Source organism: Schistocerca gregaria, chromosome 6 (assembly GCF_023897955.1).
Source record: "Schistocerca gregaria isolate iqSchGreg1 chromosome 6, iqSchGreg1.2, whole genome shotgun sequence".
Classification (NCBI taxonomy): Eukaryota; Metazoa; Arthropoda; class Insecta; order Orthoptera; family Acrididae; genus Schistocerca; species Schistocerca gregaria.
The window spans coordinates 392,591,039-392,603,453 of NC_064925.1; positions in this window are offsets into that span (position 1 = coordinate 392,591,039).

Here is a 12,415-nt window from a genome sequence, read left to right on the forward strand (position 1 = left end):
ATTCTTCAAAAAAAAAAAAAAAAAAAAAAGAGCACTTGGAAAGGAAAGAACAATAAGAAGGGACTAGTAACAGAAACTGCATACATAATTTTCTTTTCAAGTACTTCGTAATTTGTTGTAGCATTAGTTTTTGTGGTGCACCACTTTAATTATATAGACATTAAGATGTGAATATACATTTCCCTTATCTGCATTGTTGTCTTTAGTGTACTATTTTTTCTGCTTGTGGGTTTGTCATGTTTAGGTATAAGTTATAGCATTTGCTGCGGCTGTTTGCCATGCGTAGAGCTACTGAATGTCACTTTGTATTACTAGGTTAAGCCAATTTTATTACTAATTTATTTTTCTTGTTTGCTGCGCATTGCCTTATATTAGTTGTAATACTGCTGCCTTTTTTTGCCAATTTCCATTTTTTTATCATTGTTGTTGGTGTAAATTGTTTTGTGGTGCTGCATGGCCTCGTCCCTTAGTTAATCATCTGAGCTCAGTGGATTTAAGTTAGCTTAAGAGGGGATAGACTATATAAGAAACTAACTATGATGATTTGAAAGAAATGCATTGACAAGCTATTAGAAAATGGTTTGGCCAAAAAAGTAGTGTACAGTGGAGAAAAACTATTTTTGAAAGAGGATGTGAACAGAATACAGAAAGCAGGTTTAGATAGGACTTTTCGGGAATAATGATGATCTAAGGGAGATCTCTATGCAAAATACTGCAGTAAAACAAACCCTGTCCTTTCCTTTTGTGTTATCCCTCTATGTGTTTATGTACCCTTGTGTATTTGTCTTTATCCTGCCTTTATGTGTTTAGCTAACAAGATTTATGTTGTAGAATTTTTCAAATACTATGTTAGTTTCTTTGTAAATGTGTTCAGACATTATTTATTGTGTTTTGTTTTAATGCTCATGTGTGAAGTTGATGTTTCAAAAGTTATTCTGATCTGTTATGTATGTACTTATGTCGTAATTTTTGTAACACTGATGTATTTGCTATTTCGATTCTTTTGTAAAGCCTGTATTACTGCAAAACTTATCTGTACTGTTATGTTCTTTAATGATATATTTTGTACCTTTGTTATTGTATTCTTATGTTATAAAATTGTAATTGACACCAGTTCATCAAATTGAGTAACTTGTAAATTACATTTCACTGCACACATTTCTGTTGGTCATAGTATATGGACAATATGTGAGAAGTAGGGACTGATAGTGTTTGCACGTTTGTTAATAATTCAGTAAGGGACTGGATAACAGCATTGTTGGTTGTAAGGACATTCCAAAAACAATTTTTGTGAGTGCACAAGTGGTGGTTATGGACTTGCTATATTATCCGCAAGACTCTTCAATGGTGATTGTGCGCCTGCACAGTCAAACAGATGGCTGCTGGCCATCTCTACAAGGACTACAGTGGGTCTACACCTTTGATGACCCACCAATACCATTATTTCTACAAGGACTGCAGTGGGTCTGCACCTCTGGTGGCCCACCAATAGTAATCTCTACCAGGACTACAGTGGGTCTGCTCTGTGATGACCTACCTACCGATAGTCTTCAACGTCGACTGACTCTGCTGTGGCCCATTACCTGTCTGCATGTCAAGAGTTAGCACTGTCTTTCCGTTGGAAGGACCACACTACTTCTTCAAGACTGCATGGAAATCCACTACTTCCGTGTGCATTCTGTTTTACTGCTCAGACTTTGAGAAAAACACTGCAATTTTACTGTGATGAACGATCAGGACTGTATTTATGGAGTGTGAGAAAATTTTAGCTTTTTACCAACATTGTATCGATAAGTGTGTGCATTTCATTTCTTTGTTATTGTAATTATGAAAAAAATTTCTAATCTGTATTGGCCACTGCCCAAAACAATCTGTAAATTATTTTGTGGGGAGCATGGGGGCTATGTAAGTAGGCTGTTTAAGTTTTTTTATTGGTAACGCCTCCGCCACGTAGCGCTCTGTATGAAAATCACTGGCTGTACCGTGTGCAGTCGGTGGCTGGTGGCATTGTTGTCTGCCATTGTAGTGTCGGGCGGCGGCAGCTGGATGCTAACAGCGCGGAGGGTTGCGCAGTTGGAGGTGAGCCGCCAGCAGTGGTGGACGTGGGTAGAGAGATGGCGGAGTTTTGAAATTTGTAAGAATTGGTGTCATGAACTGCTATATATATTATGATTAGTGAGGTAAATACATCGTTTTTTCTCTATTAAAATCTTTCATTTGATAACTATACCTATCAGTAGTTAGTGCCTTCAGTAGTTTGAATCTTTTATTTAGCTGGCAGTAGTGGCGCTCGCTCTATTGCAGTAGCTTGAGTAACGAAGATTTTTGTGAGGTAAGTGATTTGTGAAACGTATAGGTTAATGTTAATCAGGGCCATTCTTTCGTAGGGATTTTTGGAAGTCAGATTGCGTTGCGCCAAAAATATTGTGTTTCAGTTTAAGCACAGTCGTGTATAATTGTTCTAAGGGGACGTTTCAAAAGATATACCCCTTCACGTCTGGCGTGGAGAGGGGCCGTTCCGTTGTCGCTCTTGGAACGAGAACACGTAACGAGAGCGTGTGCGCTCATACGTGTACTCAAAGAGCGAGGAACAAGTCTCTCCTCAGTACTTCACTGTGAGAGCACCTCTGTCGAGAGCAAATTGGGGTGCGACTCTATATTGAGTCCTTGTGATTAAGCGTTGTTCGCTGTGTTGGCCGCCACACTTATTGTGCGGTGTGAACGGACAGAGTTATAGTTAGACGCCTGTTCCCGTGGTCGTGCGGTAGCGTTCTCGCTTCCCGCGCCCGGGTTCCCGGCGGGGTCAGGGATTTTCTCTGCCTCTTGATGACTGGGTGTTGTGTGATGTCTTTAGGTTAGTTAGGTTTAAGTAGTTCTAAGTTTTAGGGGACTAATGACCATAGACGTTAAGTCCCATAGTGCTCAGAGCCATTTGAACTTCTTCTTCTTATTTTTTTTTAAGACTCCTGCGAGCGAATTTTTGAGTGGCACCGTGGTGGACTTGTTATCTGACCGGTGTACCACGCCAATAGTTAGACTAGGGGCCGGTAGGAGTGCTTGACTTCATCAAATCGTAGGGAGAGTTTGATTGCCAAAGGTCAATCCAGATAGAACGAGAGTTATCTTATTTGTCAGCAGCGAGCGGCGCAGGCAGCAGTCATAGCAGCTTACGGTATTGTGCACTACACCTCTTGCGAGCCCCATATTTCCTCCACAACAATACACTTCATCGCATTTCATATGCAACAGCCTTGACCCTACGTAGCGACATTCTAAAGGATAATTATTCAAGTTGAGTAGGCGCGGCTCTCAGCCATTCTGCCAAGTCAATGACAATCTAAAACTTTCTATAGAAATTTCATTAGCGAATCCTATCCTTAAGAGGTAACTTCACAATTTTCGTTAGTTTCATGTTTTTCTTACACTAACTAGAACTACTCCAGTACCCAAGTTTCCCACTAGTTACGTACGAAAATTTGTGAAATTTGTGTCATTCCCATACAGTGGACGACTCCAGAAGATATTTATTGCTGAGCGTTTTTCAGGCATTCCTCTTTAGAACGTTAGGAGCGTCTGTCTGACTTCTGTAGTAGTGTGGAGGTGGAAATTGCATCTTGCAGGAGCCACAGGCTAAAGGGCACATCATAGATTAATCTGTTGCACAGAATGACAGAATAGCACCCACACGCTCACAACGTTTAAAAGACTATTTCAGTTGACATCGACCAATGAGAATTCTCTACTTAGGTGTTTGATAGTACATTTTAACGACAATCTCTATTTGGAAAGATATTTACAGAGTCGTCGTTGATGCTGTGAATACAGTCCTTTCTTGGAAATTTACTTGCATGTTTTTCATGAAAATATTAATAAATACAATGCATCAATACTTCGATTCATTTGTAGTGTAAGTAACAGAAAAATTAAAAGTAAAAGATCCCAAAGTAGAGGCTTTACCGCACGATGCTTGGATTGCCATTCGGTACTCTTTCCACTGTGCCAACCACTGCTTCCAAAGTACACTAACACAAATACATCATGCCTCGGCAGACTCTAAATGCGCTGCCATCTGGAACACGCACATCTGCCGCTTTCATTTCTGGCCAAGCCCTGCATACACCGTAAATGTGGATGAAATCGGCGATGATGAGGTGGGACGGTCCCCTCTACGTGAAGTAGCCTGAAACCGCAAATTCACCTAAAGATATGGTCATACGCAATATCAAGGTAAGAATTTAACATCCTGTGGCTGTAACCATGGAATATCTTTGAATTTTCATTAATTAGGCTAAATTTTAAGATGCAAATTTTTAGTAATTCGTAAAGGAATGGAAAAAATCCAACTACAAAGTATGTACTCGCTGGCACACATTTCACTGTGATTCACATAGCAAAACTGTGTGTAGTGTATCAGGAAATATGGGGCTCCCTGTTACATACTCTTCAATATCACACAAGTTTATGAATTTTTGATATTGAGTTAATTTACTGTATGAGAGCTTTTCTGAAAGGCTTGTTGCTGAATATTAATTAGCGTCTGCTCAAGGACCATCACAGGCAATGAAATACTTGTAATTAAAATGATACGCTACATATGATAACGCCAATAAATGTGTAAGGTGGCAGCTTGAATGAATGTCAGTTTCGCACCTTAAATGAGATTTTATATGGGGTAACAAGTAGATTAATATGTCACCTGACATACTTTGGCGCTTTCATTTCTGGCAAAGCCCTGCATACACCGTAAATGTGGATGAAATCGGCGATGATGAGCTGGGACGTGAAGTAGTCTGAAACCGCAAAATCACCTAATTCATTTGACTATCAAAATGTACAGTATATAACCCAAAGAGATGACACTCGATTCGATAGTAATAACACACCAAACCCAAATCCTCCATGTCTATGAGCAAAAGGTGAAAAAAGGTGCTGGGAGAAATGTTTTAGTTTGGGGGCAGACGCGAGTTGTGCCATCACAGCCCGAGTACAACGGAACGCTTCTAAAGGAGGTTGGTGACCTGTGGTGAGAGGGACAACGAACGTGCCGGGCGAAACATCGAGGGGAGCAGGAAGCAGCGCAGTGCTTCTTGCTGCAGAGAAATTCTTTAGGAAACTGCATTGGAGAATTTCCAGATGGATACAAACAGATCAGTGACAGAGTTGATCACGTGAAATGTCCATGGTACGCTTGTGATGTACGTGTGTAACTTTTAGGAGTCAGGAGCGGGCACAAAATGTCTAATTGGCTGAAATAAACTCGGAAGGAGTAGAAATGGGCGATATTTCGTCGCAGTTTAGAGGTAGGCCCTTTAAGATTGGCAGAGGTATTTTCCACAAGAAGAAAGGAACGCTCCCATTGGTCTAAAAAGCCGTGACGTGAAGCACGAGAGGACGCAGGTGAGTGACAGTTTTCTACGAAAGACAGAAGACCGAAAACTACGTGGACTCTCCTCTCAACCAGCATCAAGTGTAGAACATTGTGCATCAAGCTCTGTACGAAGCCAAAAGAGGAATTTTGTGTCAACACCGCGTTCACTTTGGCTGACATTCAACTGGAAATTAGTTGAAGAATCGTTGAGCTCCGATAGCGGAGAAGTGAAACAGCTACATAGTTAACTGTTTTTGCAAGAACTGAGAGGACACTGCAGTATACACGCTATTCCATCTATGCACTTGTATATCACCATAATTTCTAGACTATGGACGAGTGCATATTTTCTGATCTACTGCAATGCATAGGGCATTTTCAGCTGTTAAGATCAGTAATGATTTGGATTAGCTTTTTATATGACTTTCAGAGGGTGAGAGCAGCCATGCAGGCGACAGCAAGTCGCAGCTGAAAGGTAAATCCGCTGGCAGAGGCTCAAACTTATCGGTTCACCATCTTTCATGCGCTGTGAACTCGATCAACCTGAAGTAACCTTTTGCTCATCTTGTCACAAAAATTAACCATCCTCCATAGACTTGATTGTCATCCTAAGTAGTACCGAACTTAGAACCGGAACCGGATGATTTGTCGTAATATTGGCCAACTTCACTGTGTATATGTAAGAAAAATCCAGTAGAGAACCTTCTATTTAAACTTGATATTGTTGTGTTCAGCGTTATTTATGCTAAACAGGATGTAATGAACTATACTGACAATTTTCCTGCAATTGTCATGTCACAATCTATGTAAATTCGTGTGCTTCTTTAACAACAAAATAGGAATCTTACAGCTAAACAACCAAGAAGAAGGGTCCACTCCCAACCCTAGTCACAGATTCGAGGGACACTAACGCACTCACAGGTTGTTTTTGCTGATGTCTGACAAATGTGAAAAGGAGTGCCAGAGATGGCACATGCGTTCCCACACCCCTCTCTCCTATTGACACACACACACACACACACACACACACACACACACACACACACACACACAAACAAACAAACAAAATAACACACTCCGGGAACTGATGACCTGAAATGTTAAGTCCCACAGTGCTCAGACGCATTTGAACTATTTGAACACACACTCCCTGGATTCATGTACATGGCAAATAGCACGTGAACAGCAGACACAGGCTGAAAGGGCGTTCTTGGACCAAAAAAAAATCTACCGGTAACAATCATACGACTTAATTTGAGGAAGAAACTTCTCAGAATATACATATAGTAATGAAACATGGTCAATGTCAAAGTCGGAAGAGAACAAAATCATAGCGTTCGGTTGTGGTGTTGTGGAAGAATGTTGAACGTTATGTAGAGTGATAAGGTAAGGAATTCTCCGCCGAATCTCCGAAGAAAGGAAATTATGGACGACACTGACAAGAAGAAGGGACTGGACCATAGGACAGGAGTCATGGCGTCAGGGTATAACCTCCGTGGTACTAGGAGAAGCTGGGAGGACAGAGACTGGAATACATCAGCATATAACTGAAAAAATAAGTGGCAAGTGCTACTACGAGATGAAGAGATTGGCACAGGAGAGGAATATTAGTCAAACCAGCCTGAAGAGTGAGGAAAAATAAAGAAACTACGGCAGAATGTTCATCGGAACACTAGATGGTACTACGTTGGAAAAGATAATATATGAAACTATGCAATGGTGTTGATTCTTTCTATCATTATTATTGGCAAAGGGCAAAAAGATACCGTCGGATGGAAAGGTTAAGTTTTATAACGGTGTTGATACTCTTTGAGAGTAATAGGCTATGTGCCAGCAGTGGTTTACACCTTTCGCCGTTCTCCAAAGCCATTGTGTCCACAGGAAGAAACTGCACAAAAGCATGGTAATCTGCCAGCCAACAGTTTCACACGTCTCTTTCTTTACTATCAGATTTCAGTATTAGTGGCATTAATATACACACAACACATTTTTTGCAAGTGGGCATGAAATTATATATGATTCCGAGGACATTGTTGTTGATGAAACTAGAACAGGGGTACAGTTCGAACACGGATATGCCTATACATGTAATTATGATCATAGTAGAAAACCAGAAACTTCAAGAACGTATGTTTGGCCAGCCGGTGTGGCCGAGCGGTTCTAGGCGCTACAGTCTGGAACCGTGCGATCGCTACGGTGTTAAGTAGTTCTAAGTCCTAGGGGACTGATGACCTCAGAAGCTAAGTCCCATAGTGCTCAGAGCCATTTGAGCCATTAGAACGTATGTTTGCACAGTGAGGAGGTACTACTGATGTAGGAAATGAGGTAATATACTTAACCTGCATATAGTAGTAACAGTGTCAATGTAGCCTATGAATTTGAACGTGGCACAGTAAAGAAAAAACACAGCTGAAAAGAAAACGGTCAAATATTTTGTGATGTGAGTTGTTTTAAAGCAAGGAATAAAATAAATTAGACACATTCTACTTGATTTTTCATGAGTCTTGACATTATGTACAGCAAATGAGATGCCGACTAGCAATTTGACGTTCAGTCTTAGAGTTGCTAGAGCATATGTGTGTGTGTGTGTGGGGGGGGGGGGGGGGGGTGTAGACCATCCAGTCTGCTGTTGTGAAATTCCACTAGACTAATATCATTTTTTACTCTTTAAGCTGACAACCGGTACCTCACGTAATGTTCATGATTTCGATCACCATTCAAAGGTGTACAAAATGTTTGTATAAACTATTTTTTCCTGCTTTAGACTAATCAGTTCACTAGGCATATCGCTTGGTTATGGAAGAACCCGCCATATAAGGAGCAACGATTTACTCACGGTTGGAATTCACTTAAGTCCAACATAATACACTCACAACTACACGGCCCACCACTGGCCCTTGAAAGGTGTTGAAATATCACGGGCGCCGTTCATGGTGAAATACAATAGTGCAACCTGCATTGATGTTCAAGCATCCAGTTTTCGCTGCGTATCTACATTTTTGTCCAATCCCTGTAGGTAGCGAAATGGACAGTACTGGACCGAACGAGGAACGAAGGCAAGAACTGGAGATACGTATCCTGATTGAGCGGTAAGAAAGTATAGGAATGTATTGAAGGAAAGTGTAGGAAGAGTGGGTAATAACTGTATAGCAAAGACTTCATTAAAATAGAAACCAACAAACGTGATTAAGAACAAATGGTAATAGGGTGGAAAGAGAAACTGTTTAATGCTTGGAGCTGAAGGAGCTGGTGTTAATGATACATAGTACACTGACGGGAAGAAATTCCCAACACAAAAAATAGAGTAATAAAATTTATGGAATACATTTGTCTAGGTAGCACATTTAAATGATTTACGTTGCAAGTTCTCAGAAAGGGCGAGAAAAGCCATCGAAAATATGAGATGCTGGCACTTTAATAACTGGTGTGATCGAAGGATTGTTGAACGCAAACATGAAAACGTACATGCTTTGTGTTGCACCGGTGACGGGTGTTAGTTTGTGAGATGGACGTCCATGGCTGTTGCACTTTGTCGGTGAATACAGGGAAGATTAATGTTGGTTGTTGATAACCTCGGAGCCATCGTCCTGTGATGTCCCAAATGTGCTCGATTGGAGACAGATCTGGTGATATCACAGACCAAGACAGCATGATGACATCACTTTATAGAGCTTACAACAGCGGTATGTGGTCGAGCGTTATCGTGTTGGAAAACATTGCCTAGACTGCTATTCCTGAATGGCAACGTCACAGATCGGATCACCGTCCTGATGTATAAATCTGCAGCCGGGATGTACGGGATAACTACGAGAGTGCTCCCACTGTCATGTTAAACTGCTCCCCAGACCACAACTTCAGCTGTAGGTCCAGTGTGTCTAGGCTGCAGGTAGGTTGGCAGCAGGTGCTGAGCTGGCCTCTTTCTGACGAACACACGACCATCACTGGCGCCAAGGCAGAACGGGCTTTCACCAGAAAACACAACAGATCTCCGCCCTCCAATCACCTCTCGCTTGACGCTACTGAAGTTCCAAATGGTGGTGGTTTGGAGTCAGTGGAATACACACTACGGGGAGTCTGGCTCGGAGCTGTCCTTGAAGTAACCGATTTGTAACAGCTCATTGTGTCACTGTGGATCGAATCACCGCTGCAGACGCTGTAGGAGGCGCCACAGCCATAGGCCGAACACGACAGTCTTTCATCTCGGTAGTATCCTGTGGCTGTCCGGAGCCGTTATTCTTACTAACGTACTTTATCGTGGCCACCACTTCCAGCCATCATGGACGATGGCGGCTTTCTTGCCGACTCTTCCTGCAGTATCGTGGAAGGAACATCCATCTTCGGTAGCCCTTACACGACCTCGTTCAAACTAATTTAGGTGTCGACTAACATCACAAATTAATGAACCTGCCACTATTTGACTGTAATAATTATCCAGATTTCGTCCTTAAACCATTTTCAGCTACAGAAGTTAGAGCAAAATATTGAAGTACAAATCATCGATACAAGAAAACCATCAAAATTTACGTATAAATGCCGTGATTTTTTATCTTTTTTTCATGTCAAAACACACGAGACTGGCAGAAATTTTGCTTGTTTAAAAAGCATTTCTGGTCATATAGGCCAGACCGGTCGTTAGCAAAGTGAAAACATCTCTAAGATGCCTAAACTGCTAACCATCAAACAAGTATGTAGCAGATTATTATGTCTGGAAATAAACGAAACTACACTCCTAGAAATTGAAATAAGAACACCGTGAATTCATTGTCCCAGGAAGGGGAAACTTTATTGACACATACCTGGGGTCAGATACATCACATGATCACACTGACAGAACCACAGGCACATAGACACAAGCAACAGAGCATGCACAATGTCGGCACTAGTACAGTGTATATCCACCTTTCGCAGCAATGCAGGCTGCTATTCTCCCATGGAGACGATCGTAGAGATGCTGGATGTAGACCTGTGAAACGGCTTGCCATGCCATTTCCACCTGGCGCCTCAGTTGGACCAGCGTTCATGCTGGACGTGCAGACCGCGTGAGACGACGCTTCATCCAGTCCCAAATATGCTCAAAGGGGGACAGATCCGGAGATCTTGCTGGCACAGGCTAGTTGACTTACACCTTCTAGAGCACGTTGGGTGGCACGGGATACATGCGGACGGGCATTGTCCTGTTGGAACAGCAAGTTCCCTTGCCGGTCTAGGAATGGTAGAACGATGGGTTCGATGACGGTTTGGATGTACCGTGCACTATTCAGTGTCCCCTCGACGATCACCAGAGGTGTACGGCCAGTGTAGGAGATCGCTCCCCACACCATGATGCCGCGTGTTGGCCCTGTGTGCGTCGGTCGTATGCAGTCCTCATTGTGGCGCTCACATGCACGGTGGCAAACACGTATACGACCATCATTGGCACCAAGGCAGAAGCGACTCTCATCGCTGAAGACGACACGTCTCCATTCGTACATCCATTCACGCCTGTCGTGACACCACTGGAGGCTGGCTGCACGATGTTGGGGCGTGAGCGGAAGACGGCCTAACGGTGTGCGGTACCGTAGCTCAGCTTCATGGAGACGGTTGCGAATGGTCCTCGCCGATACCCCAGGAGCAACAGTGTCCCTAATTTGCTGGGAAGTGGCGGTGCAGTCCCCTAAGGCACTGCGTAGGATCCTACGGTCTTGGCGTGCATCCGTGCGTCGCTGCGGTCCGGTCCCAGGTCGACGGGCACGTGCACCTTCCGCCGACCACTGGCGACAACATCGATGTACTGTGGAGACCTCACGCCCCACGTGTTGGGCAATTCGGCCGTACGTCCACCCGGCCTCCCGCATGCCCACTATACACCCTCGCTCAAAGTCCGTCAACTGCACATACGGTTCACGTCCACGCTGTCGCGGCATGCTACCAGTGTTAAAGACTGCGATGGAGCTCCGTATGCCACGACAAACTGGCTGACACTGACGGCGGCGGTGCACAAATGCTGCGCAGCTAGCGCCATTCGACGGCCAACACCGCGGTTCCTGGTGTGTCCGCTGTGCCGTGCGTGTGATCATTGCTTGTACAGCCCTCTCGCAGTGTCCGGGGCAAGTATGGTGGGTGTGACACACCGGTGTCAATGTGTTCTTTTTTCCATTTCCAGGAGTGTATATTCCAAAGACCGCCTGAGAGACGTCACAGTCTGTGCAATGCAATCTGTGGAGCGTTAGGGAAGACGGTAAGTGAATTGTTTATTTTGCGTGATAACTACATTATCTTAGCACGCATTGGTACGTAACGGTGTCTAAAATAAACGACATGGTGGTCCAGTAATGAAGTTCATATGCAAAAGTCATTGAATGTCTTACCCTAAAATATTTGTAACAAACATGGAATTTCTAACTTTTAATACACTTAATTGTGTAAAACTTGTTGCACTCTATAAGGGAGTAGTAATATGCATCGCTACAAATGACAGGAGCAACACGCATATGTTACCAGAAGTCCCTGACATCAGCACAATCAACCAAGAAAACCATAACGCAATGGTGACGAAATGGTGGGGTGGGGCAAGGAACGTGGATGCATCTATGAAGCCAACAGAACATGAGACATTATTCAAATTGTATGGGGGGTGGCTGTGGTCTGGGTGCAAAGGAAAGGGGAAACAGAGGGGGAGAGGGTGTTGGGGTGGGAGAGGGGGAATAGTCTGAAGAAGTGAGTCCCCAGAGGGGGTAGGGGGAAATGAGAATTGGAGAAATTATTGGACTCATATCCATGTATCTGCCAAATATAAATAAATTTTTATAGCGTCAATGTTATAAATTTTATTGAAGTACCAATGAAATACCCCTGACTATAACATGCATTTTAACATTGCTTGTGTATGTGCTTTGTTAACATGCACACCGCGGTTTGCATGTAGGTTGGGAAATTGAGAAATTCCACAATTAAAGTAAATGTTCAACATAAAGCATTTTCTCAATTGTAAAACAATAGTTGTTAGGTTGTTCTAAAAACAGTATCTAAAAGTTAATTGGGTAAACCAGTAGGTTATTCTTTAAATTA